The sequence below is a fragment of the Theobroma cacao genome, chromosome 1, assembly GCF_000208745.1.
Source record: "Theobroma cacao cultivar B97-61/B2 chromosome 1, Criollo_cocoa_genome_V2, whole genome shotgun sequence".
Taxonomy (NCBI): Eukaryota; Viridiplantae; Streptophyta; class Magnoliopsida; order Malvales; family Malvaceae; genus Theobroma; species Theobroma cacao.
The window spans coordinates 22,099,569-22,123,701 of record NC_030850.1 but is presented as its reverse complement, the minus strand read 5'-3'; the positions used below and the strand labels follow the sequence as shown (position 1 = coordinate 22,123,701).

The 24,133-nt window shown below is 33.4% G+C and overlaps 3 long non-coding RNA genes across 3 annotated transcripts; 2 read left to right on the top strand and 1 right to left on the bottom strand.

Moving 5' to 3' along the window:
- LOC108661865 lies at positions 11,146–14,123 on the bottom strand. Its single transcript, XR_001927759.1, has 3 exons — positions 13,723–14,123; positions 12,756–12,855; positions 11,146–11,338 (listed from the first exon to the last, which is right to left on the bottom strand). It is a non-coding gene; the product is annotated as an uncharacterized LOC108661865 (long non-coding RNA).
- Positions 18,199–19,907, top strand: LOC18612936. The gene is made up of 3 exons (XR_001928055.1): positions 18,199–18,236; positions 18,916–18,996; positions 19,868–19,907. It is a non-coding gene; the product is annotated as an uncharacterized LOC18612936 (long non-coding RNA).
- LOC108662242 lies at positions 19,906–22,121 on the top strand. Its single transcript, XR_001928056.1, has 3 exons — positions 19,906–19,935; positions 21,133–21,214; positions 22,083–22,121. It is a non-coding gene; the product is annotated as an uncharacterized LOC108662242 (long non-coding RNA).

Sequence of the window (24,133 nt, the reverse complement as noted above, 5' to 3'; positions counted from 1 at the left end):
ATGGTGGTGTAAAATTTCAATTACGTCCTCATGGACACGTGAAATGACCGTTTTGCCCTTATACTCGAAAAATGTCGAAAAAATGTCAAAATTGAAATTTTTCACTCCACAATTTCAAATTATGCTCCAAATAGTCAAACTTGGTCAAAAATCTCATCCAACATTCCAATTTTGCCCTTGGGTGGTAAAATGACCATTTTGCCCTTACGTTATGAAAATTCTCGATTGGACTCCAAATCAATCCTTGAACTCCGAATCACCATATTAAGACATTCTAAGATTCAATAACTCTCAAATACATTGTAAAATCTTTATTTGACCTAGTTCAAGGCTTTAATCAACTTAATTGTACCACTAGGTACAATACCGACTTTTAACGATTTTTCAATACATTCACTTATGCAAACATTCTATCAAGCACATGAATGACATGACAAGTATATAATAGAGTAGGGCTTGACAAATATAATGTGATAACGCATGAACTATTCATATTGCACATTTCACAAGATAGAAACATTTCATCAAGGGCTTGTTCCCCAAGTATATTTTTTCCCTAGGTATATATTTAAAGCAAAAACAAATGAAACTTTCAAATGATTTATTTAAACATGTAGGCACTTCCCAAAACATTTTGAAATGCAAGTTCACTCATCGGTACTTGTTAAATCTTTACCCAACTCTAACTTCCTTTAATGGTCCAAATGGGGCAGTGGGGTTTCGTTGGAACCTATTATCACAATAACATCACAATTAACTCAATTCACATAACTATAAATTTTTAAAGCTATCTCCTAACTAGCTTCCAATTGCCATTAAGTGGCCATCTATTTTCACTATCCTAATCACTCTAAAATGAATAAACAACCTCAACTATAAAACACTCACAAATCTAATCACTAGCCATTCTCAACACTTAAAAATCAACTCTACTTCATTACTCACCTTGGTAGCTTTGTAAGTAAATTCCTTTCCACAAATTTTCAAGCTATTATAGAAGCTCTCTCTCTTTTTCTCTCTCTAAAACACCTAGCTAGTGAGAGAAAGTATGGGAGTAAGACTTTTTAAGGGTTTTAAGGTGAGAGAGTGAAAGAGCATGAAAAACCCTATAACAGGGTGTGTAAAAGCATGAAATTTATGGTTAGTTTGAGAGGGTGATGGAAGCTTTGAGAGAAGCTTTCATAGAGGATGAAAGAAATGTGAGATGGGAGGGAGAAGAAGAAGAAGCTATTGAAAAATGAGAAGAAGCTACTGAAAAATGATATTTATAGCTAAAGCTTATCCAAACTTCACTTAAATTACGAAAATGCCCTTAACAAGTTAGCTTTGAGATAAAGTCCATAATAGTCTAGAAATACTTGAGTTCACGAAAACTTAAAAATCTTGACTCGAGATGAAAAATGACCATTTTGCCCCTACCTTAAAAATCATCATTATTTTTATTTCCTTCGTCATTTTATCCTCATTTTCATCATTCATTTATTCCTTAGGCCTACTTAGGCCTTAATAATATTAGAAAACCCACTTCTAAAAGCTCATTAAGGAAAATGACAAAATTATCCCTAGTTCGTGTTATCGCGTCTACTTCTAGCTACGAGTCTATAAAAAAATCAAGGTCTCACATCGAGCACAATTGCTCTCAACATATCCACTAGTGTGTGAATGGTGCACTCGTATTGGCCATCCATTTGTGGGTGGAAGGCCATTCTAAAATCCAATCTTGTGCCTAAGGCCTCTTGAAATTTCCTCCAAAACTAGCTACCGGACTATGATACTCAATCGGACACTATCGTTACTGGAACACCATGTAGTCTTACAATCTCATCAATACAGATTTGGGTACACTGAGCTGCTTCATACTTAATTTTGACCAGAAACAATTGAGCCTACTTAATGAGCTAATCAATTATTACCCAAATGGCATCATAGCCACCTCTAGCTTGTGGTAAACCCGTCACAAAATACATTGCTACATGTTCCCATTTCCACTCGAGAATTAGTAATGGCTGTAACAGTTCGAAAGGCTTCTGGTGCTCAGCCTTTACTTGCTGACATGTCAAACACTTAGAGACATATTCCACCACGTCTCTTTTTAATCTTGGCCACCAATACTCAGACTTCAGATCATGATGGTGGCTCTAGAGTGTATTGCATAGGTTGCCACATGCGTCGCTTACAAAATCTCATTTCTTAAATTATCCGTATTCGGCACATAAATTCATGATCAATATCTCATTAAACCATATGTTTCGGACACAAAGTCTTGACCTCTATCTTTGCTCATATCTCTAAATATTTTCACCATATATTCATCTTGATCTTAGGCAACTTTAATTCGATTTGGTATCACTAGTCTATCTCTAAAATGTGCCAACAATGCATTAAAATCATTAACCTCAAAATGTAAACCCATATTGCCCAAATCATACAAGCTCTACACCAAAGGTCTTTTCACTATTGTCTTGTGTGCCAAACTCCCCATCGATTTTCGGCTCAAGGCATTTGCCACCACATTGGCCTTGCTAGGATGGTAAAGTATGGTGCAGTCATAATCTTTCAATAATTCCAACCATCTACGTTGTCTCAAATTTAAATCTCTTTGCTAAAATATATACTTCAAACTCTTATGATCAGTATATATTTCTTAAGTAATACCATAGCGATAATGGTGCGAAATTTTCAAAGCAAACACAATTGCAGCCATTTCTAGGTCATACGTAGGATAGTTCTATTCATGCCTCTTCAACTATCGAAAAGTCTATGCCATAACTTTCCCATGTTGCATAAACACACAACCCAATCCAATTTATGATGCATCACAATACATGGTATAGCCTCTAGATCCACATGGCACACTTAGCTAAAGTGCGAACATGAGATAGGCTTTGAGCCTCTAAAAACTAGCCTCACATGCATCAGACCATTCAAACTTAACTCCTTTCTGTGTCAGTCTTGTCACAGGGAATACAATCTTACAAAAATCTTGTATGAAATGTCTATAATATCCGATTAAACCTAGCAAACTTCTAACTTTTGTTGCAGACTTTGGCCGTGGCCAATTCTCCACAGTTTCCACTTTGTTAGGAGCCACTTGCACCCCTTGTTCAAACATAATGTGCCCAAAGAAACTGACTTTATTCAACCAAAACTCACACTTTGAAAATTTAGCATATAACCTATGCTTTCTCAAGGTCTAAAGTACAATTCTCAAATGTTGGGCATGTTCCTCCGAGCTCTTAGAATACACCAATATGTCGTCTATAAATACGACCACAAATTTGTCCAAATATGCTCAGAAAACCTTATTCATTAAGTCCATAAATGCTATTGGTGCATTGGTGAGTCAAAACGACATCACTAGAAAATCATAATGTCCATAACATGTGCAGAACCCTATCTTGGGTACATCACACTCTCATATTCTTAATTGGTGATACCCCGAGCGTAAATCAATCTTAGAGAAGCACACGACACCTTACAATTGATCAAACAAATCGTTAATCCTCGAGAATGGATTCATATTCTTCATAGTAACCTTATTCAATTATCGGTAGTCAATGCATAACCAAAGGATACCATCCTTTTTTCTTTATGATTAGCATTGAAGCTCCCTAAAGAGAAACATTGGCATGAATAAAACCCTTATTCAATAAATCCTCCAATTGCTTTTTAAGCTCTCTTAATTCAGTTGGTGCCATTCGATAAAAAGGTATTGAAATTGGTTGTGTATCCAGAATAAAATCAATACGAAATTTTATTTCCCTCTCAAGAAGTAATCCAAATACTAACCCACTGCCGATACACAATCCACACTCTCGTCATCTGTCGAAGTGTTTCTTGTCATCGCCAAGTACCCTTGGCCTTCTTGCCTCTGCATTGGCCTAGCAGCTATGTCCGACACAACTCTCACAGCCATTGGGCTACCATGCTCATATATCACAAATGAGGATTCCCCTGAAAACTTAAACTTCACAAGCTTACAGTAGTAATCTACCTTAACAAAACAGGATGCGAACCAATCCATTCCCAAAATCACATCAAAATCCAAAGTTAGTAACAGCACTTAGTCTGCTAACATATCCTTGTCCTTTATACGAACCACAAAAGATTTATATACATATTTTGCCGCAAATGTCTCCTCTAAAGGAATAGTTACAATTAAGGGTTCCTCCATATTGCTACAAAATTGATCTAATTTTGGCACAAAATGTGGGGACACAAAGGAATGTATTGATCCGGGATCAAACAAAACTAAAGCTTTGGTACCACAAATAGAAAGTGTACCTATGACCACTACATTAGAAGTCTAAGCATCTTGCGGTATCAAAGCAAACACCTTCACTTGGCCTCCTCCATCATTACCCAATTGTGTCGATCTATACTAACTCTATGATATAAAGTTATTTGAGCTTAATTTTGATAGTAATTGAGCTTAGTTCTTGTAGTAATGCATAAAAATAAGTAGATTTTATTTAATTATTTTAAATTAGTTATTTTAGGTGAGTCAAACTAATCTTAGTTAATTTTATACTTAATTTGGTGTTAATGTGGTTATGAGAAGTTGTTATTGATTTATTTGTGCTTTTGTAAGTGTTTCATGAAAGAAGAATTTTAATCGAAGAAATAGAGCAATTTCAAGGTGCAGACTTCCACTGTATATGTTTTGGTATTTCGACCATAACTCTCTCTACAAAGCTCCAAATAAAGCGATTCTTGAAACATTGGAAAGATAAGAAAAAAATATATAACTTTCATGCTTACGATTTTACCCAGTTCAGCCTGAAAATAGTCAAAAATCTTGTCGAAGTTGACACACTGTAGCATTCTTAGAGCAATTACGATTTCTATTAATTAATTGGGCCAGGCTGCGACTCACATTGTTTGGTGAGGAAATTCTAGCTGAAATTGACTTCTTTCTTCACTTAACTTGGCCTAACTTCAAAACCTATAAAAATAACCTTTCAAAGGAGAACAAAACACCAGATTGACAGCTAAGAGTCAAGCCACAAAGTCATTGAAGCAAAGAAGAATTTGAAGGCTTCAAGAAGATTTGGAATCAAGAATACAATCCTTGGTTTTTTCCTTTTGATATTTTCTTATGTTTCTTAGTTTTGTTCTTAATGTTTAAACTTTATTCAATGATGATGTGTGACTTGATGGGGAACTAAATTGTTAATCTAAGATTATGATTGAACTCGACACGTACTATGAATTATTTATCTCTTTTTTATTTATGTTTGATAGATTTAAGTTGTTTATTTTATTCTGTTCTTAATGCTTTTAGTTTACTGGCCACCAATTAGATTGAATTGGAAACCTAAGTTAAACCTTGACGAAGGAGAATTAGGTAGACCTTGAATAGAGTAGCGTATGATCGAATACACTTAGTTGATATGGTGGTTTGATTTGCATATAGGGTAGACATACACCTAAAAGCCATACGTAGCCAAAATTAAAGCACAAACTTAATGAATCCTTCTTCAATATAATTTGCATAGACATATAGTAAATTAATTAGGAGAGGTATTTTTATGAGAAACTTGACAGAGACTTGTAAATAATTTAGGACTCTAGGTTAGCAACTTAATCCATTAAATTGAGTTAAGAGAGAGAGAGACAATATTCAGATGAAATATTGAGGGATATCATAATCTTAGGTCTGTTAATCACTAGAAGTAAAATTTGCTAATATATTAGTTTTAGTTTTTAGTTTATTAATTTAAATTTTTCTTTTTTAAATTTAATTTTTTAGATAAAATTAAGGTGTGTTAATTTTAGTAATTAACAATAAGTATTAATTCAATTCTCTGTGGGATCGACATTCTATTCATCTCTATATTATCTTTGCGATACGTGCACTTGCATGAGTAAAAAATCAACAACAATCTACCTCGAGACGATGAGGCTACCCTTTTGCATTTTTCACCTCTAACATTTCTCCTAGTTGGTGCAATTCTAGGAAGAGTATTGTGTTGGAGTCGGATCTTTGTGAATTAATGTGATTGTTTAAAGCATGGATTTCAAAATTTTATTTTATAAAGGAAGCAAGAAATTCAATTACACAAGCGGAAACACACATTATTATTATTATTGCAAGTAGCATAATCACATCCAAAGAAATAAAATAAGAATCTATTAAGTAAGAAAAACCATACCTTTATTTTGAGATTCTTATTTTTGAACACCACCACACCAATGAATGATTTCTCGACCAAACAAGTTTACCACTTATTCTTCAAGAATAGTTTCAACTTGAACCTTGAGTGGACAAGGTGTGGAATGCAAGACTACAAGATGGCAACCGATTTTGTTCTCTTTTCTTTGGAAAAGCTTGGAGGAGGAGAAGAGAAGAGAAGTGACGGCTGAAACTTTTTTCAAGAAAAAGTACGTTCTCAATTTTTCTTCCAATCTCTTCACTTTTTATTAAAACTCTTGCTTCAAAGGTTTAATCAAAATGAAACACCTTTGAATCAATTTTGACCATCCATTTAGAGTTATGGAAGCATCAAACATACTCCAAAATTATCAAAATAAAAATTAAAGAATAAATAATTTAATTCTTAATTATCATTTAGAGTTCTTGATAAAATAAAACTCCTTATTCAAATAACTCTTATTTTATTATTATCCATCTTTATTTAAAAAGAATTAATAATAAATAAAAGAGTAATAGACAAACATGGAATCTTCTTTTATCAACATGGATGTCTAGATTCATTTTGCAAGAATCCTCTTAAAATTATCTTAATTTAAGATAACTCTTGTCTAAATTAAGACCAAACATGTTTAAGGTCATTTTTGTACACAATTTAATTAAACAAATTAAAACATGCATTCCAACTTAAACAAGTTGAATTCTACGAAGCTAAGTGGGGAATCTATTTGGACATAGATATTCCAAGCTCCAATAAACTTAGAATTATTCTTAATCTCATTAAAAAAAATTCAAGCTTATTAACCATGAAATCACTCCACCATAGAAAAAAAAAAACCATGAAATCACTCCACCATAGATTCATGATTGCACTCTTGGATTAACTATAATTACAAGAAACAATTCAATACATGATATTAATTATTAGTTGTCCAATTGCAAACCTTATATTGTGAACCATTATAGCCATCCAATAACAAAAGGTGAAATTACCATTTTACCCTTTATGTCAATTTTGTCCCCTAGTCTCAAATTTCATCCAATCAATGATTTAATACTATAGATCTAATCTTTTGAGTATCCAAATGTGATGAGTAGCTAATTCATTAATCAACTAGGCTCAGATTAATCACCAATCTTCTTGAAATCACTAGAAGTGATGTTAATGCTATGAACTCCAATATTTGGATATATGTTCCCAAATGTTCATCTCGATTATAATACCAAAATACAGAGTCTAGATCAACCCTTTATGATGATCATGCTCATGGTAAATCAAAGATTATAAGGAGATTACACACGAGTCCACCTTCCATCAAGATTTCGGTTCTACTATAAGCAAATGCATAAGTGTGAGATCAAGATTTAGGTAACAGTAAAACTTAAATTTGATTCTCGCATGATTCTAGTTCATGTTATAGTGTCATTACTCGAAGCCAACCATTTTGATGATTTGAGACTCATCATTCCCTTGAAATGAATCACATTCATTTCGTTAGAAGTAATCTAGACACTACAGCCTTAACATAATAAAGTAACCAGCTTTATTATATAGCATGAACAATTTTTAAATTCAATTAAAATACACGTCTCCTATGTATGACTCTTCATACAAATGTATTTTAATATCTCAATAAAATCTTGGTATCTTAATAACTAGATAATGAATGCTTACTAAACCAAACTCTTTGTCTTATTATCAAAATGTACTTTCATAACAAATAAATTTAATGAATTTAAGCATGAGAATATACTTGCTTTCTAGGGCACCATATTCTCAAAAATTCCTAACATATTGGACACTTGCCATCCATATCCATGATCACCCTCAGCCAACTACCTCTACATCAGACAATCTCTCATCCAAATTGAACACATCCAAAACACAAACCAGTTACCTTATGGCATGGTCCACCATGTGCCTTGCCACAATAATTACACAAAACACCCCTTTGCATGGGGCCCAGATTAGATGCTCCACTAGACTGTTCTCCCCTAAATAATGGGCTAAATGAATCACCATTCCTTGGTGGCCGGCGCGTAAGAGTGGTTGTTTGGTGAGGGTTGATAATGCATCTAATACAAATAAAATGCAACGAAAAAAAATTTTAAAAATTAAATTATGCCTCACCCTCCTAGGATCTCTTTCATGCCACATTGAGTACAGAATTAAATTAAAAATAATATATATATATATAAATATATATATATATAAGATCATATCAAGCTTACCTAAATAACAAAGGTTGATGAATCCTTTGTTAAACCACCAAATCAGCCTTCAAAAACCTCAACCACCTCAGCCTGGTTATTGCAAACCAAAGCTATCTAAGGAATCATTTTGTAGCCTCTAATGGTGATCCACATTAATGAATTAGAAAATCCTTCTTTAAGGATTGGGAGTGCTATGCCTTAACAATGTGCTAGCATAGATGAGTTTCATAAACTCATAATCTACACAAAATTTCAGGGCTGAACACACAAAAGAAATCAAGTGAATGAAAAACTATTTTTTCTTCACACAAGGAGTGGCAAGGCAAAAGTAATTTCTAATTTGCCGTTCTCTTAATTTTTCAGCCATTCTCTCTCAATTTGTTTGGTGGCTTTAGCAAGGTATTTATACCTTGGATAATTTTAAACCCTAATTACAAAACTATCTTGCAATTGCCAATTAATCCAATAATTTGATTAAACAATTTAATTAAGTCCTTAAAAAGCCCAGTTAACTTAATTGTTTAATTTAATCAATTAGGCCCAATAACTTAATTACACAATATAATTAATTAAGCCCAACAATTTAATTAAACAATTTTAATCAACTAGGCCCAATGACTTAATTAAAAAATTTTAATCAACTAGGCCCAATGACTTAATTAAACAATTTAATTAATTAGGCCCAATGACTTAATTAAACAATTTAATTAATTAGGCACAACTTAATTAAATAATTTTAATCAAGTGCTTGAGAAGCTCATAACTTATAATTTGATTAAGTCCACCTTAATCACCTCTCCCATTTTATTTTCAACATTCATTTTAGGTGTGTGACCCATTAGGCTTCTAACATGTTGGCAATGAACTCAACATATAATTTTTAAGTTAAACTTAGAATTAGATAAATTTAAACTACTTTAAATTTATCATTAATCAAGTCAACTACCTAGAGTTCATAGACCAAGATTGGGATCTAGCAATCCATCATGGCCACCTAAATGTTAGAAGAGTCAAGATGGTTTGACTTAACCTTTTAATGATCAATCTTTCAGTGTAATTCATTCCCTTATCATATATCCTGAAGATGATAAAAGCATGGTGCAATGTCTACTATTATTGATCTCCATATTCATTCTTAAAGTTTGATCATCAGCTATATAAAGAATTATGTATAATACCTCGTACTTTAATATGGTGCCTAATTATGAAACCCCAACCTCCATAGATGCGTGACTAGAGGTAGATTGTTGAGTGCATCAAATTCTCAAATTTAATGGGAGATTAAATACCTAATTAGCCTAAGTTGGACTAAATTTAGGATTGAATTTAAGTATTTTTATTTATTTTATTAGTTTAGTTTAATTTATGTTTAAGTGTTTATTTTGAGTTAATGATGCTAGTTTTATGTTATTTATAATTATTTTATGTTTTTATAGGAGTAGGATCAAAAATAATTTCAATTGGTGAAGAAAGGTGCATAATTAACTGTTGCTCTATTTGCATATGTTTCGATTTTTCAGGCATATCTCATACTACAGAAGTTAAAATGACATGATTTTTAAACCATTAGAAATCTAAGAGGGATAGCTACAACTTTGATGTTTACCACTTTTCCCATTTCTGATCGGAAAGTGGTCAAAAGCTTTGTCAAAGTGAAGGCACTGCACCAGAAGAACAAAAAAAGGGCATTTTTGTAAATTTCGTGAAACTTTGATTGACTTTAGGATAAATATCTCATTTCTTCCAGCAACTTCTCCTCACTTCCAGCAGCTTCTTCTTCTTCCCATCCTTTCCCCTCACTAAACGTTTTCCCCCTTCCATGGAAAAGAAACCTTAAAGCCTCTATAACTTTCTCGAATTAACTCTGATTTTCATGCTTTTGTACACTTTTTCATACTCTTTCACTTTTACACCTCAAGAACCCTCAAACGCTTTTCCTTTGCACTTTCTCTCACTAGTTGAACATTTTGAGAGAGAGAGAGATAGACTTTCCTTGATAGCTTGAAGAACTCTTGAAAAGAACTCCACTATAAAACCACTAAGGTGAGTAATGAGTTAGATTTGATTTTTGAGTTGTTAATGATGGCCAATAATTAGGTTTGTGGGCTAATTTATTGTTGAAGGTTATTTAATCATGTCTAGTGTGAACAATGACTAGTTAAATGGTAATTGGAAGCTAGTTAGGAATAACTAGTAAAACTTGATTTAGGAAATAACTTTTGGAATAGTATCTATGTAAATTGAGTTGGTGTGATACTATTGTGTGTGATAGGTTCCAACGAGACTCCACATCTCCATTCGGAGAATTAGACGCAGTTAGAGTCGATCAAAGCATCAACAAAGACACTGTGAGTGAACTTGCATTAAAATATTTTGGAATAAATGCATATGTGTTTAATTAAATCACCTGAAATGTTTTATCAGACTTTTCTTTAAAATGTTCATGGGAACAAGCCCTTGATGAAATGTTTTTATGTGGTAAAATATGTGATATAATGAAATCATGTGTTCCTATATTATGTAGATAAGTATGTTATGCTTTGAGTGATAATGTTGTATAATAGCTATATTTGTGCACATGCGGTGCAACAACCTCTCCCCGGTCGCTGTCGGGGTCCAAGACTTTCGAAAAAGACCCGCCAAGTCTCGAACAAGCCTATCTAGAATTTGCTCGTTAATCCACTACATTCAATCACCATATAATATTGATACTTTCATATACTAAATTGAACCATAAATATAAAAATCAATACAAACTTTTTCCTTTTATTCGTAAGTATATGCATTAAATCTATAATCTCCAAATTAATGCTTATATAAAAATTTAGAATTCATTTACAACTTAAGAAATGAAATGCTACGACTTGACCCCTAACAGCAGAGTGACTCAGAATAAAATGCTAGGAGATGCCTTTACCTATTCACGGTGGACCAAACGCATCACTGACTACACGCTAGGCTGATTCCTATCTGCAAAAAGGGAAATAAAGGGGTGTGAGTCTCATAGACTCAATGATAATCATCGACTTAGCGAGTAAGGCGTAGATGGGAAACAAGTAAACGGCATATAAGTTGAATATAAAAATGCAGGATTATAAAAGCAATTCGTTTCAAATGGGGATTTGTGCCTTATATAAAAATCAAGAATTTCTTATAAAGTATAAATAATCGAGATAATAAAATTTTTTGCATCAAAATATATTAATAATCATTTTCGAATCAAATCAATAAAATTTAGCAAGCTCCCGCGAAACCATACAATATTTAAAATCATGCACAAATCATAACTCACCCTATATGGGAGGAATTACATATTCATTTCACGAATAAACAAATAGGGGAGTTGTGAAAAACCGTTTAATTCTTTTTTTTTTTCACCATGCAGAGAAATATAATTCATAATATTAAAACTTATTTCAACTCATATAAAACCATTACATTTTTGTCAAAAATAAACAACATGGCTTATGACTTTCTTAAAAACTTGGCTTGTGCCAAAATCATTCTCATACTCGGTTATCAAGGATACCTTGTCCTGGGGCTATCCCAACCGAATCCGCCAAGGCTATTAAAAAGTAATGTACGCATAAATCATATTTTTATTTTGAAAACACAGCCGTTCCTTGGCGTTAGCGGAGTTCATCATCACGAGGTGGTTCTGCGTGACATGAACTCTATCCATACCTCAGGAGATACCCTACGTGCCTCTCTGATCGAGGTACATATATATATCCGGATTTCGTGCCCCTCTAATAGGCTGGTCCACAGAACTCGCCCACTACAGCAAGCTAACCCACCATACAATAAAATCTCAACCGCATGACATGGCAATTATATCACAATCCAGCCTATCAAGGCAAATAACAGTTTATACACTTTCAATACAAATACCAATCCAGCCATTCATGCCCACATTATCATAAGCCATTCGAATCGAGATACACTTTATAACACAACAAGTAGTAATCTCCAATTACTCTTGAATTCTTGGTTAAAAATGAAATCACCTTTTAAAAGAATTCAAATTTGATCTTCAAGGGGATATTTTAAATCTTTCTCAAAATATCGATCCCCACATCACGTTAAAACTCTCTTTTCATAAAATGTTCATTGTAAACATTTGCATGATATTTTGTATCAAAATAGCATGGTGAATATGTAATAAATTTCATGAATGCACACCACACAAACAATAAGGCACAATTTCCTTTGATATAAATCTTTTCGAAAAGCTTGTTTATATTCCAAATTATTTCTAAAAATAACTTACACTCACAATTCCTTAAAATTCTATCAACGCATGCTTTCCATAAATTTTGCACTTCATGTAAAATGTACATACATGTATATATATAAGGAATTTTTAAAATTGACACCCCCTACTCACCTCATAATAGTGGGATATTACTTCACTATTGATTTGTACGCGTATATAATTATTCCTATTTGTCGGTCACATACTTCGTTCGGCACGCCTCCACAATAAACTTTCCTAGCAACAATTTAAACTCAGTATACTTAATTACACATTTGTATGGGTAGCAACTTAATTAAAAATTCCTTAAGCAACTTGCATATTTTTCATCCAAAATATGCACAATATTAAACTACCCATAAATCTTAAAATATAAAATTAACTTACCATTGGGCCTTTTTCATTTCTTTATGACCTTTGGGCCCTCTCCATGGGCTTCTCTATTTTTCCTATTTGGGCTAAGCCCATTTATTTTTATTTCTTATTGGGCCATGCCCACTTATTTTCTATTCGGTCATGCCCACTTATTTTCCATTAGGTCATGCCCATTTATTTTCTATTTCTTTTCTTTTCTTTTTTCTTTTTCTTTCTTTTTTCCTCTTCCATGTTTCTTCTTCTTTTTTCTTTCCAGCCTGTGGCTTCCCTTCACCACGGTGGCTTCCTCTCTTCACCACCATGGCTTCATCTCTTCATCACCGTGGCTTCCTCTCTTCCTTTCCTCTCAAAATCGGTCACCAAAAACCTCATTTTCTCACCCTTTTTGCTACCATTTTCTGCTCTAAAATCGACAGATTTCCAGCTCAATTTCCAGCAACAAAACTCCTCAATTTTGGCAGCACAAGCTGTCCAATTTTCTGCACAAATTGGCAGCAAACAGCTCCAATTTTTCTGCATAATTTTTCTACACAAATTGGCAACAACCAGCTCCAATTTTTCTGCACAATTTTTTTGCACAAATTGGCAACAACCAGCTCCAATTTTTCTGCACAATTTTTTTGCACACATTGGCAACAAACAGCTCCAATTTTCTACATCCAAAATCAGCCATAAAAACCTTAAAAATTCTAGCAATTAACCTCAAAACAATCAACTTTCTTACCTCAAAATTTTCAGATTTCTTCTTCCTCCAAAATTGCAGCAAAAACTCTCTTTTTCCTTCCTCAAAGTGCAGCAAAACCATTCTCTTTGCTCTTCCTCTCTCACGGTTCTTTCTCTCCCTTTTTCTCTTCATTTTTTTCTTCCTTTATTTTTCTTCTCTTTTTCTTCTTCACTAATCGACTTAACTTTTCTCTCTTCCTTTTTCTTTCCTCACATGGCTGGCCCCCACCTTCCTTTCTACACTCTTCTCTTTTGTTTTCTTTACTTTTTTGTCTTTCTTCTTTTCTTTTGTATGGCCGGCCATTCACCTCACTTGGTTCCAATTTAATATTATTCCAAATAACTTTGACTTTTCTTCATTCCCATCCAAACCACATCATTTCCATTCTTGACTCATGTGGTCACTCATGTACATATAAAAATATTGTCTGACTTTTCAACATCTTTTCTTCATTATTTTATCATCCATTTTATTTTCATTGTATTTTTATTTCTTCAAAACAATAAAATTTACATATTATGCCTTAACTTCATTTTATTTGGTACTCAATCTTTCAATTTTCGTATCTTAAAATTTGATCATGCCGCTACGTTTAAAAATTCTAATTTCCTTCTATCTTCCTTTTCTTACATGTGTATAATCAAAATATCGAGATCGCATTTCAACGCGGTGTCACCATAATATTTAAATATTTACTTACCCGCGTTAGCTCGATTGAATAAAATCATGTTGTCACAATTATCGTCGTTTTCCTTCAAAATTCTTCTTTACTTCTTCTCCCCCACTTGAATTAGTCATATTTCATTTTTCATGACTAATTTCGGCAACATATAAATATTAATATTTTAATATTATTTTATTTCAAAATTTTTCACTTGCCTTCTTTGGTCTCGAAACGCATCATTACATCTCGGTTTACTTCCAAATCATCCTTTAGCTTACTAATTCTTCCCCAACGAAAATATTATTATTTAATTGTTAATTTTGCACGCGCGAAGCATTTTATTCTTGAACGTTCCTTTCATCCTTTATCGCTCTTTAGCACGCCAATTCGCATCAAACGATCATTCGTTTGATTAATAAGGTCTTATTTGTGTCCAACGAGGATGCAGGGTATTACATGCGGTGTGGGAGTGCACATGACGGTGCCGGTGGTGTGCGATGTGGGAGTGCACATGCCGGTAATGATGTGGGCTAGAGTGCGCGTGAAGATATTGAAATGTGCGTGTAGGGAGTGCACATGATGATATTGAAATGTGCGTGTAGGGAGTGAACATAATGATATTGCCTTGTGTGTGTAGGGAGTGCACATAAGCTGAGTAAGGCGGCGGTGGTGTACATGTATATATATATATATGCTATAGACAGGTTATGAAAATAAAAATGTGATTGTACTATATGCTATAGAATCCCTTTCCACTGCAGCGAGATACCCTCTGTTTTGCTTGGACATTTGCTGTAGTTTTCACTCTTTTCAACTCCATTGTGGATTATAAATCCTTCACTTTAAGGGATTTAATTGTCACAACCTGATACTCTCCTCGATCCCGTGACAACCGCCGTGATGTCCCAATAGACATTCATTACCCTGAATGCCAACCGAAACCTTGTAAGGCTTTAATATCAGTTTTCTCACCTCCCTTGAGAGCAACAGTTGCTAATATCATATTTTAAAAGATTATAAGCTATTTCCAAACCAAAACAATAAAAAAATAATTTTCGTCTCTCGGGGGTATTTTGGTCATTTTTTCTTGAAAATTTCAAAACTAGCTAATAATGTAGTATGCGAGTGCAAAACACATATTTCATAATCAAAAATAAGTTTAGATGTCTAAAACATTCATTAAAAGTGAAATGATAGCAATTAGAATAAAATAAAAATATTGAGTAAAATATTCCATTTTCTTATAAAACAATTTTTATAGAGATATCCGTAAATAATTTTTGTAGCGTAAAAGCAAAATAAATTCATACATACAGTAACACAGATAGTCAAGGTATGTAATTAAATTTACAATGACACATGAGCCCCCAAACGACTAAAAGTGATGAAGGTTTTGAACCTACAGTTTTTGAGGAAGTAAAGCCAACTGTAGCCTTCGACTATATCAGCTATCTACAAACTATCCTGAGCCTGAAATGGGTGAAAATGAGGGTGGTGAGATTATATAATCCCAGTGAGTAAACAGATACCATCTAAAATATCTAAAGCTGAGTAAATGGAGACAGATAAAATAGATTAGCATAAAAATGATTCACAGCATTTCGAACTCATTTTAATAAGATAAAATAGATTCATTTCACCCAAAATAAACAACAAGGCTTATGATTTCCTGAAAAGCTTGGCTCGTGACAAAATCATTCTCATACTCAATTATCAAGGATACCTTGGCCTAGGGCTATCCCAATCGAGTTCGCCAAGGTTGTTAAAAAGTCATGTATGCATAAATCATGTTTTTGATTTTGAAAACATAGTCGTTCCTTGCCATTTGCTGAGTTCACCCTCACGTGGTGGTTTGACGTGAAGTGAACTCTAAAGTTGTACCTCGGGAGTTACCCTACATGCCTCTCCAATCGAGTTAAGAATATAACGAGATTCTATGCCCCTCAAAAAGGCTGGTCCACAAAACCTGTCCACTGTAGCAAGCTAAACCAACCATACAATAAAAATTCAACAGCATGACATGGTAATTTTATCATTATATAGCCTATCAAGGCAAACAATAGTTTATACATTTTCAACACAAATACTCATCCAGCCATTCATGCCCACATTATCATAAGCCATTCAATTCAAAACATAATTTACAATACAGCAAGTAGTCTCCAATTACTCTATTTTCAAAATCATCATTCAATTTCAAGACAATTTTATAAAATCATTTCATTTAATCACATTTTCCATAAAATCACAAAAACGAATTAAAATTCACTTTAGATAATCAAGATGATGATAAGGTTACTCACTATTTTGGGAGTCAAATTCTGAGTACTCCTGTCAAGCCCGACTCTACAATATGTTTATTATGTCATTCTTACATAAGAATGCATATTTGCTTACTTGGGTACCTTGAAAATCGTTAAAGGACGGTATTGTACCAACTGGTACAATTAAGTTGAATTAAGCCTCGAACTAGTCTGAATAGAGATTTTAAAATTAAATTGAGAATTTTAAAACTTTAGAATGACTTAAAATGGTGTTTCGGAGTTCAAAGACCGATTTGGAGTCAAATCAAAAATTTCACTATCTAGGGGTAAAATGGTAATTTTGCCACTCGAGGAGAAATTAGAATTTTTTTGAAAGATTTTGATCACATTTGACTTATTGGAGTATAATTTGAGTTTGAGAAGTGAAGAATTTTAATTTTGGTGTTTTTCAAGCATAGGGGTAAAATAGTCATTTTGCCACCCTAGGGGTAAAATTATAATTTTACACCACCCAACACTCGTCCAGCACATGAATTTTACCCAATATTATCATGGATAATTGAGGAAATTTAAGTGGTGGAGAGAGATTGCTTAATGGCTAAGTATGACACATGGACCAATGGAATGGTGACATGTGTCAAAATCTCATCCATTCATTATTTTCCTTATAAATTAGTACAAAATCAGCCCATTTCTCTTCATTATGACTGGCCATAGCAAGAACAAAGGAAGAAAAGAAGAACACAAACCCTAGGTGGAAAAATTCAAGGGAAAAATGTGAAAATTCAAGTAATTAAGCAATCAAAGGTAAAATTTCTTGATTTTGACTTGTGATCTACCTTTCCTGTCAAGCCCAGCTCTACAATATGTTTATTATGCCCTTCATACAGAAGAATGCATGTTTGCTTACTTGGGTACCTTGAAAATCGATAAAGGACGGTAATGTACCAAATGGTACAATTAAGTTGAATTAAGCCTCGAACTAGTCCAAATAGAGATTTTAAGATGAAATTGAGAATTTTAAAACCCCAGAATGACTTAAAATGGTGATTCGGAGTTCGAGGACAGATTTGGAGTCAAATTAGAATTTTCATGACCTAGGGGCGAAATGGTCATTTTGCCACCCGAGATTAAGATGTGAGTGTTGGATGAAATTTTTTGACTAAGATTGACTATTTAGACATAATTTGAGTTTGAGAAGTAAAAAATTTTAATGCCGGCATTTTTCCTAGCATAGGGGCAAAATAGTCATTTTGCAGCCCAAGGGTAAAATCGTAATTTTACACCACCCAACACTTGTCCAGCACATGGATTTTACCCAATATTATCATGGATAATTGAAAAAATTTAAGTGGTGGAGAGAGATTGCTTAATGGCTAAGTATGACACATGGACTAGTGGAATGGTGATATGTGTCAAAATCTCATCCATTCATTATTTTCCTTATAAATTAGTACAAAATCAGCCCATTTCTCATTCATATGGCCGGCCAAAGGAAGAACAAAGGAATGAAAAGAAAGAACAAACCTTAGGTGGAGAATTTCAAGAGAAAAAGTGTGGAAAATCAAGGAAAACAAGTGAAAAAGGTAGGATTTCTCAATTTAAACTTGAAATCTATTTTCCTTAATCATTTCTCCTTATTTTCCATGGTTAAATTACATGTTTTCATGGTGAATTCATGGCTAGCCAAATGGATATGGAGAGAGAATAATGTTGGATTGATTTGATTTCAAGTTATGTTAGTGTTTTTAGTTAGTTTACCATGTCTAGAAGCAAAACAACAAGAAAAGAATTCATTTTCCCCATCACCCATCAATGGCTGAACCTACCTTGTATTGAGTGAGGATGAATTTGATTTTTATTTTAAGAGAATTGGTTAGAAAATGATGAATTATGGTGTGGAAAAGTAGTAGGAAAAATCACGGTGTTGATGCACCATTATTGACCGAAAATTCTATGAAGAAACGTGAAGATGGATTTGCCAAATTTTAGGCTATTTGACTTGTGTTTGGTGAATTAAGAATTGGAAGAAAAATGGAGTTAATTAGAGTTAAATTGGACGTATTGGCCAATTAATCGGGTGATAGATCGAATTAGGCCAATACCGATTTATTTAGGTACACAAGTGAATTTATATTGAACACCGTATTTAGATAGTTACCCGAGTATTTCACATCCCATTTCATGCATTAGTATAGAGCCTGAATTGGTTTTATAACAATTTAGCACAAATGTAGTAAATGGCTTATTGTGCATTACGTCTAGGTGGTGAGCATTCTAGCAAAAGTAAAGAGATAGTACTCGAGGATCGAGAATCGAAGAACTCGAAATTCGACTCCCAAAACAGTGAGTAACCTTACTATCGTCTTAATTATCTAGAGTGATTTTTATCTGATTTTGTGATTTTTAGAAAATGAGTTTAAATAGTAAATCTTTATGTTTTATAAATAAAATGTGTTTAAATGAAATGATTTTATAAATTGTCTTGAAATTAAATGATGGCTTTGAAAATAGAGTAATTGGAGACCACTTGATGTGTTGTAAATTTATGGTTCTAATTGATTGGCTTATGGCAATATTGGCATGAATGGTTGACTTGATAAATGTGTTGCAAATGTATGAACTGTTGATTTGCCTTGAGAGGCTGTAAAATAAAATAATTGCCATGTCATGCTATATCAAATTTTATTGTATGGTGGGTTAAGCTTGCTGCAATGGGCAGGGTTCTGTGGACTAGCCTATTAGAGGGGCACGAAATCCTGATATATTTTACCTCGGTTAGAGAGGCGAGTAGGGTAACTCTCGAGGTATAACTTTTAGAGTTCACTTCACACCAAACCACCACGTGAGGGCGAACTCAGCTAACTCCAAGGAACGGCTATATTTTCAAAATAAAAACATGATTTATGAGTACATAACTTTTTAATAGCCTTGGAGGACTCGGTTTGGGATAGCCCGCGGCCAAGGTATCCCTGATAATTGAGTATGAGAATGATTTTGGCACGAGCCAAATCTTTTAAGAAATTCATAAGCCATGTTAATTACTCGATTTATATGAATTGATTTTATTTGGTTAAAACTTGTTGAAAGGTGATGAATTACAGTATGTTAAACTATTTTATCTGTCTCCATTTACTCAGCTTTAGATATTTTAGATGGTATTTGTTTAGTCACTAAGATTATATAATCTCACCACCCTCCTTTCCACCCATTTCAGGCTCAGAATAGATTGTAGATAACTGATATCGTTGAGGACTACAGTTGGACTTGCCACATCCAAAAACTGTAGGTTCATTTCTTTTGATACTTTTAGTCATTTGTGAGCCCACGTGTCACTGTAAATTAAATTTTATACTTTGGTTATCTGTATTACAGTATGTATGAACTTATTTAGCTTTTACGCTACAAAAATTATTTACCGATAACTCTATAAATATTGTTTTATAAGAAAATAGAATATTTTATTGAATATTTTTATTATATTCAAATCGATATAGTTTCATTTTAAATGAATGTTTTAGACATCTAAATTTATTTTTGATTATGAAATATGTGTTTTCCACTCGTATACCACATTTTTAACTGGTTTCGAGATTTGTGAGGAAAAATGACCAAAATGCCCCTGTGAGACAAAAGAATTATTTTTCTATTGTTTTGATTTGGAAATAGTTTATAACCTCTCAAAACATGTTATATTACAACTATTGATCACAGTGGAGGTGAGAAAACTAATATTAAAGCCTTGCGAGGTTCCGATCTGCATTTCGAGCGATGAATGTCTATTGGGACATCGCGGCGGTTGTCACGGGCTCGAGGAGAGTACCGGGTTTGACATTTCCCATGCATTATTTTACATTTTCCATGGTTGTATCACAATATATCATGAAGGATGCATGGCTGACCGAATTTAGAGAGAGAAGATTTGATGATTGATTTGGTTAGATTTTAAGATATTTTAGTGTTTTTAGTTAGTTAGTAATGTGTAGCATGAAAATCAAGCAAGAAAAATTCATTTTCTCCCATCACCCATCATTGGCCGAATTTTCCATGTAGAGTGTGGATGATGATTTTGATTTTATTTCAAGTGAATTGGTTAGGAAATGATGATTTAAGGTGTGAGAATCAAGTTGGAAAAATCATAGTATTGATGCACCCACCATGGCTGAATTTTCCAAGAGAAAATGTGAAGATGATTTTGCTAGATTTTATGCTATTTGACTTGTGTTTGATGATTTGGAGTATTGGGAGAAAAAAGGAATTATTTGGAGTTAAATTGGACATATTGGCGAATTAATCGAGAGATAGATCGAATTAGGCCAATACCGTTTTATTTAGGTACATAACTGAATTTATATTGAACACCGTATTTAGATAGTTACCCGAGCATTTCACATCCCATTTCATACATTAGTATAAAGCCTGAATTGGTTTTATAACAAGTTAGCACAATGTAGTAAATGGCTTATTGTGCATTATATCTAGGTGGTGAGTATTCTGGAAAAAGTAAAGAGATAGTACCCGAGGAATCAAAAATCTGAGTACTTGAAATTCGACTCCCGATATAGTGAGTAACCTTACTATCGTCTTAATCATCTAAAATATGTTTTATTCGATTTTGTGAATTTTATGGAAATTGAATTAAATGATTAATTTTTTGATTTTATAAACCAAATGTGATTTAATGAAATGATTTTATAAAATTATCTTGAAATTGAAAGATGATTTTGAAAATGGAGTAATTGGAGACTAATTGGTGTGTTATAAATCACGGTTTGAATTGAATGGCTTATGACAATATTGGCATGAATGGTTGAATTAGTATATGTGTTGAAATGTATAAACTGTTGTTTGCCTTGATAGGCTGGATAATGATAAAAATAGCCATGTCATGCTGTTGAATTTTTATTGTATGGTGGGTTTAGATTGCTGCAGTGGGCTGGTTCTATGGACCAACCTATTAGAGGGGCAGGGAACTTGGTCATATATATGTACCTCGATTGGAGAGGCGCGTAGGGTAACTCCCGAGGTCAAACTTTAGAGTTCACTTCATGCCAAACCACCATGTGAGGGGAACTCGGCCAACGCCAAGGAACGGCTATGTTTTCAAAATAAAAACATGATTTATTCGTACATAACTTTTTACTAGCCTTGGCGGACTCGGTTGGGATAGCCCTCGATCAAGGCATCCCTGATAACTGGGTATAAAAATGATTTTGGCACGAGCCAAAGTTTTAAGAAATTCATAAACCATGTTGATTACTCGATTTATATGAATTGATTTTATTTGGTTGAAACAAGTTGAAAGGTGATGAATTTCAGTATATTAAACTATTTTATCTGTCTCTATTTACCCGGCTTTAGATATTTTAGATGGTATTTGTTTACTCACTGGGATTATATAATCTCACCACCCTCCTTTCCACCCCTTTCAGGCTTAAGATAGTCGGTAGATAGCTCACTTTGTTGAGGGCTACAGTTGGACTTGCATCCTCAAAAATTGTAGGTTTACTGCTTTTAATACTTTTGGTCATTCGTGGGCTCACTTGTTACTGTAAATTAAATTAAATACTCTGGCTTACTGTATTACAATATATATGAATTTATTTTGCTTTTATGCTGTAAAAACTATTTATGCAGTGTTCTAAAAATATTAATTTATGAGAAAATTGAATATTTTAGTCAATATTTTTATTTTATTCTAATAATCATAATTTCATTTTAAATGAAGGTTTTAGATGTTTAAACTTATTTTTGATTATGAATTATGTGTTTTGTACTCGCATACTACATTTTTAGCAGATTTCGAGATTTTTGAGGAAAACTGACCAAAATGCCCCTGTGAGAAAAAAAATTGTTTTTCTATTGTTTTGATTTGAAAATAGTTTATAATCTCTCAAAACATAATTCTAGTGACTAATACTCACAGGGGAAGTGAGAAAAACTGATGTTAAGCCTTGCGAGGTTTCGATTGACATTTCGGGTAATAAATGTCTATCGGGACGTCGCGACGGTTGTCACGGGCTCAATGGGAGTTTCGGGTCGTGACAACTCCGATTCTTGATCCTCGGGTACTATCTCTTTACTTTTTCCAGAAAGCTCACCACCTAGACATAATGCACAATAGGCCATTTACTACATTTGTGCTAAACCGTTGTAAAACTAATTCAGGCTTTATACTAATGCATGGAATGGGATGTGAAATACTCGGGTAACTATCTAAATACGGTGTTCAATATAAATTCAATTATGTACCTAAATAAAATGGTATTGGCCTAATTCAATCTATCACCCGATTAATTGGCCAATATGTCCAATTCAACTCCACATAATTCCAGTTTTCTCCCAATACTCCAAATCATCAAACACAAATTAAATAACTTGAAATATGGGAAAATCATCCACACATTTCTCTTGGAAAATTGGACCATGGAGGGTTCACTAACAATATAATTTTTCAAGCTTAATTCTCACACCATAAATCACTAATTCCTAACCAAATCACTTGAAATAAAATCAAAATCATCATCAATATTCCACATGGAGAATTCGGCCAATGATGGGTGATGGGAGGAAGTGAATTTTTCTTGTTGGCTTTTCATGCTACACATCACTAACTAACTAAAAACACTAAAATATCTCAAAATCTAACCAAATCAAGCATCAAAACCTCCCTCTAAGTGTTCGGCCAGCAAAGGATTCATCATGATTTCATGTGATTCAACCATAGAAAATAAGAAAAAATGCTTAAGAAAGAGAGATCTCAAGCTTAATTGAAAAAATCTTACCTTTTTCACTTATTTCCTTGAATTTTCACACTTTTCCCTTGAATTTTTCCACCTAGGGTTTTGTTCTTCCTTTTTCTTACTTCTCCTTGGTGAGGCTGACCATAATGAAGAGAAATGGGCTGGTTTTGTGCTAATTTATAAGGAAAATAATAAAGAAATAAAAGCTTGACACTTGTCACCTTACCATTGGTCCATTTTTAAATTCTTAACTATTAAGCTTTCATTCTCCACCACATAAAATCCTTCAATTATCCATGACAATAATGGGTGAAATTCATGTGTTGGACAAGTGTTGGGTGGTGTAAAATTACAATTTTGCCCTTGAGGTGGCAAAATGACTATTTTGCCCTTATCCTCAAAAAAATGCCAAAATTAAAATTCTTCACTTCTCAAGCTCAAATTATACTCCAAATGATCAATCTTAATAAAAAATTTCATCCAACACTCACATCTTAACCTCGGGTAGCAAAATGACCATTTTACCCTTAAGTCATGAAAATACCAATTTGACTCCAAATCGGTCCTCGAACTCTGAATCACCATTTTAAGTCATTCTAGGGTTTTAAAATTCTCAATTTCATCTTAAAATCTCTATTTGGACTAATTGGAGGCTTAATTCAACTTAATTGTACCATTTGGTACATTACCGTCCTTTAACGATTTTCGAGGTACCCAAGTAAACAAACATGCATTCTTAT